Source organism: Micropterus dolomieu, linkage group LG12 (assembly GCF_021292245.1).
Source record: "Micropterus dolomieu isolate WLL.071019.BEF.003 ecotype Adirondacks linkage group LG12, ASM2129224v1, whole genome shotgun sequence".
Lineage (NCBI taxonomy): Eukaryota > Metazoa > Chordata > Actinopteri > Centrarchiformes > Centrarchidae > Micropterus > Micropterus dolomieu.
In genome coordinates this window covers 5,381,450-5,387,458 of record NC_060161.1, presented here as the reverse complement: position 1 = coordinate 5,387,458, position 6,009 = coordinate 5,381,450, and positions in this window count along the sequence as shown.

Below are 6,009 nucleotides of genomic sequence, written 5' to 3'. Positions count from 1 at the left end.
CCATCAAGACACAGTGTCATTTAACCATTTAAGGAGAGGAGGCGGATTTCCACTCCCTCAGGATAACCCTTTATGCAATAACCATATCAAACATGAGAGTTTGTTGTTGTTGGAAGGAGAGAAAACAAGTGGTTGGAACAGCCTAATATCACAGAGAGACTGTCAGGGATTAGCTGTCTATTGTATATGCAACTGTACACATTGAACATGTCATCCCAACAGTTCTTGAGCTTGGGACAGGCCCAGAAAAGATGTCCAAGTGACATCAGACTCTCACACTCAAGCTGCCTAAAAAGTGCTCATTGCTTACCTTATTAGGGATTATGTGGGTGGTGATGGTGCAGTGGATAAGACGCATGCCTTTGGTGTGAGAGACCGGGGTTCAATTCCCCACTGGGACAGGTCCACCAATGTGTCCCTGAGCAAGACACTTAACCAGAGGCGTGCGACCTCTTTTGGGGTAGTTATGTTTCAGTATTATTTGTGTGAAGAGATGAGTGATCTGTGTGTAAATGTGTAATCTGTAAATATAAAACACTTTGCACAAACACAAAATGAAGATTTGTAAACTCATTTAATATTTTGCAAATAGAAAACAAATTCCACAAATAATAAAAATATCTGTGAATATATTTAATAGTTTACAAATAAATGAACCACATTTGTGAATATCTTCCTAACATTTACAACTTTCAAACAGGCATTTGTGAGTCCCGCCTGTATTTGTCGATCTCAGTTCTTCACACACGGAGTTTTGAAACAAACTTTCCGCCGATGGAAAGAAAATCGACTTGTGTCATTCGGCTGTTTTTGGAGACCACGTGATAATGCCTGCTAATGACGTCATTTCCACATTTCAAAGTAAAACGGCTTCCGAACTGTCTGAATGTGCGAGCTTGTTGCTATCGCGAAGGAAATATCAGCTGCTGTTTCCACCAAATGTGAATGCAGGCTGAAATTCAACCGTGTTGTTGTGTCGTGAGAGCAGCGGTGAGTAAGAAATAGTATAATTATATATCAATGTATTAAGCTATGAGCACAGGGAAAGTCCGCTAGCCGCTAGGCTAACGTTAATTTCAGCAGTTTGAAAATGCCACAGGTTCTAGCTAATGATGGTGTTTAGCAAAAAGCAAACCAAGACTATGAGCCGAATGTTTGTTAAAGGTTGGTGTGAGCTATGTTCGATGCATGTTAGTGGACTGTACTGAATTTACATTCAATATACTTTTATCTCTAGTATGGCCAAAAGCCGAGTGGACATCGGTGGTAGTTCCTGTCCTGTGGTCAACAGCAGCATCAAGAACAACAACGAAATTAAGAATTTATAAGTCCTTAAGATATAAATCACAGTTTAATGCAAACAATATTATAAAATCCTTTTATAATCCACCCCGCGTCTTGTTGTTTCTGTGTAAATACAGACCGTCAAGACCAACGGCAGCAGGTTTCTGTGTTATTCATTTCTCCTGTTTTACAGGTTTTATCATCTGTCCACATGCCCTGTGCCTGGGGCGTGTAACACATACATTACATACATATATATCACATTACTACATCACTGTATTACTTGAGAAAGATACGTTATATCCACTCCAGCCTGTCTTATAAGCTGCTGCAGTACAGGATGACTTTCTGAACTTGTTCTTATTCCAAATCATACAGTAAAGGAGAATACATGCACATCCCTGCAGTGTGGCTGTCCTTCTGAAGGCAGAAAAAATTAATGGTTTTATGGCTCTTTTTATATTATTGCGTTGTGGTAACACATCTCAATTGAGGTAAGACACCGTAGTTACTTAAAAGACACTGCTTCTTGAGTTGGCAGGCATCGCTAAGGGCCAACCAACTCATCCTTTACTGTTTTTGATTCAGGTGGGAAAAAGTCAGAAAACACTTGAAATTGTGGAATGGAACTGTAAAGCTGTATCATATTTAGTCAGGTTAGCTACATCTTTCCAGTTACAGGCTATGGTAACAAGGTTTTGTAATTAATGAAAATAACTACTATGTTCGATGCATGTTAGTCATGATGAGATGAGATCGACAAATACAGGCGGACTCACAAATGCCTGTTTGAAAGTTGAACCCGGGTCTCTCACACCAAAGGCATGCGTCTTATCCACTGCACCATCACCACCCACATAATCCTTAATAAGGTAAGCAATGAGCACTTTTTAGGCAGCGTGAGTTTGTGAGTCTGATGTCACTTGGACATCTTTTCTGGGCCTGTCCCAAGCTCAAGAACTGTTGGGATGACATGTTCAATCTGTACAGTTCCATATACAATAGACAGCTAAACCCTGACGGTCTCTATGAGATATTAGGCTTTTCCAACCACTTGTTTTCTCTACTTCCAGCATAACGACAAGGTCTCATGTTTGATATGGTTATTGAATAAAGGGTTATCCTGAGGGAGTGGAAATCCGCCTCCTCTCCTTAAATGGTTAAATGACACTGTGTCTTGATGGCGACCCAAAGTTTTTTAGCATTTGGGGACCTTTTTATTAACCATATTGGGAGGGAGAGGTGTCAAACTGGAAGCTGAATGTATCAGACTACAAATTGTAAAGTGCTATATTTGTGTGTCTGTTTGCTTTTTGGTTCTACCCTTCGGCTACCTGGTTTTGGTTCCATGGCCTGAATCTCTAATCTTCAATCTACCTGCCAACATTTCAGTCATTACATGGATTGATTTTACTTAGAAGAGCAGATATAGATTATTATCAGCCTGTTGTGTGAGTCCTTAAGCTGCATTCAAATAAGTTATAGTTGTGTCATTAATTAGATGTATCACATATTCTGCTCCTACTTTGAATCGCACATTTTGATGTCCTGTGTTTGGAGATATCTTGGGTATTGATCAATGTTGGATGTTTAAAATGTGGTTCGTTCTGTGTTGATGTGAGATATTGTGAAACACAGCTCGTATGTGGACTTGACCCAACTTGCCCAGATTTAGGAGTTACAGATGCCAAAGGAAGGAGCCTCTCATGAGAGAATGTATGGATAAGACACTCCCTTGTCTCAGAAGAGCAGCAATATATCATCGGCACCCTGCTGCATGTTGTCACTGGCCATATTTGAGGTTTGGCTGCAGAGGACAAAACATCGGGCTCTGGTGGAGGAACTCATTCAGGTGGTCTGGCAGCTTTTCCAGGTAAATTTAGTCAGATTCCTTTTTTCTTCTATGTAGAGCGAATTAAACAGATAAATGAACATGCAGACAGCTTTAGACTGTAGGTGGACAGAATACTGAGGTTAAACCAGTTAGGCTTTATTTCCTTTTTCCTTTGTTTTTTTACTCTCTTACCTTAAAACACTCTTACTAGTATTTTAAATTCATTCGGTGGGAACTGTTGGGCTTCTGTAAATATCATCACAGAGTACGGTCTAGACCTGCTCTTTTATGAAAAGCGCTCTGAGATAACTGTTGATGTGATTTGGTGCTATATAAATAAAATTGAATTGAATTTAAATAAAATGAGGTAAAGAAAGAATAATGAAAACGAGAGACAGCATGAACAATTTAGCATTAAACCTATAAATAAGAAAGAAATACTGATATCTAGAGTCCAGATTTGTAGAACATGCTTACATGTTTCACACTTTTTCTTTTTTCTTTGTACAAATTCTTATCACCATTATTATTATTATTATTATTATTATTATTATTATTATTATTATTATGTCTATTGTTATAGTAAAGTTTTTCAGGATTTTGTGATTGTTGATGAAAAGCCTCAGGAGGAGACGGGTTACAGTCAGTTAATGACTCATTAATATTTAAAACATTCAGTGAAATAAGATCAGTCAGTTCTAAACATACTTGTTTTTCTTTTCTTATTTGACTAAATAAATGTTAAATGTAGCAAATTGAAAAAGTGAAATGTCACTGAACAATGTTAGGTAGATATTAAAAACCTGCTCCCTTTAATAACCTGATCTCTCAAACAACAGGTTTCACTCTGAAGAATGGAAGGGCTCTACATTAACAGCAGCTCACAGAACCAAAGCTACGATTACAACGACACCACCTTCAACTACCAAATTGAACCTGTACATGTGGTGACATGCATAATCGTTGCTGTCGGCCTTCCTCTGACCCTGGTGGCCATCTATGCTCTTTATTCTATGGTATGTACATTCTGACTGAGAGTAAGTTATTTCCTGTTCGAGAGATTCGACTCTACTCGGCCCTGCTCTGTTTTCCATTGCAGGTAGTACCCAGAGATAGTACGTAGCTTGTCGTCATAGTGACGCCACACACAACTGCCATGACGTAATGTTCAATACGACACACACACCAGCGATCCTCACAAATGGGGTGACCAGACGTCCCGAAAAATCCGGGACAGTCCCAAATTATGAGCAATTGTCCCGACTCCTTTCCTGTTTGTCCCAAAAATTAGACCTAACATGAGTTTTGATTATAGTCTAATTAAACATTAAATACTGATCGTTGTAGGGTTCTCCTGCTCCAGCAGGGGTTGCAGGTTATCTGGACATTGTGTCAACAGCGTTGTTACAGCCACAAAGTAACACTCGTGGTCTTTTCCCCTTTTTGTTTTCTTGTGGTTAGTGGAAGTTACAGTCGCGAGGACAGAGAAAGTGAAGCTTCAGGCAGCCACGGCGGAGAGACCTGACACACGCGTTACGCCAAGTGTAGTAACGCCTCACTAACACAGGGCTGAGGTGGAATGTAAACAGCGACCAGGACAAACGAGGAAAACTCCCGCAGTGAATAAAACAGTTTACAGTTTATAAATAATGTCTCTAGGTGAGGCCTGCATGATTTCTTCAACTCTGTGACATCTGTGCACCAACCTTCGTTTATATAGAAACAGAGTCCGCCTCCCCGTGTTTTTCCCGTGAGCTCCCTTTCGCAATCAGGTGGATTGAAGGGAGCGCAGTGCGAAATCTCCACTGTCTCAGCTTAACCAGTGCGCCTGCATGTTTTCCCCTGCGCCGTTTCCAGAAGGATCCCAAACAGAGCTGCCACTCCTCCAACTAGTAACTCCGGGAAAGTTCCAGGGTCAATAAAGAGCGTTGGAAAAGTATGAGCAGTTGAAAGTCCAATGTTTAAGAGCTCTTCTCTGGTAAAAGTTACCAGAGAGGGACGGCAGAAAACAGCGTTAATTAACAAAAACACAAAAAAGCGCTACGGAGCATAACTCCGAGGCGGCCGTCTGCGGCGCTATCGTGAATCGCCACGCCCCCCCTGAGGGATTTTAGTATCCCTCAGCTCACTTGGAACCTCGACGGAGGTGATACGAAAAGAAGTAACTGGAAGCAGGTACAGGTTTTCCATTTCTACAATGGAAACCAAACAAAGGCGAGTCGAGACAAAGGCCCTCCGCTCAGACTAGCTTGGTTTAAGGGCGTGCCTGACCCCGCTAGCCGCATGGCAAGCTTTATGAAGCGTTTTCATTGTGATGTCACAAGTAAAGGAAGTGAAGGACTAGACTACAAACGAGCTGTTTTCAAGCGGTTCAGAGCAGTGCTTTCTGTGGGATATGGGAACTCCCTTTGGGCTTTTTCACTTTGCAAACTTGTTACATGCACAAAAAAGAGATATAACTCAATAATGGAGGAGGGAAAAGCCAAAAAGCAGAATATCACCTCTTTCATTACTCTTTCAAGTTCTTTGCCTCCAGTTCTTATTTGTGCGATCCTCCCTGAAATGCTGATTCAAGGAGGAGAGAGGCTCACCTTGCAAACACAAACATGAGCCTCAAACTGCGACTCCAGTCTGGTGCGTCTGTCTGATAAATCCAGCTCATGTGTTTGAGCCAGAACGCTTCATATCTGTGGCTGAAAAACTGCTGCAGAAGCTGCAGGAAATCTGGCCCTTAGTCTTGTTCCTGCACTGATTGGCCAGTGGGTCATATCTGAGATTTCTGTTGGATGAAAAAGTCAGAAATGGCTCTGACTGCAGCTGCTGGGCAGAGCAAGATGACAGATTTGGGAGGAGGTGGACTTCACAACATGTTTCCAACTGCTTGTTGACTT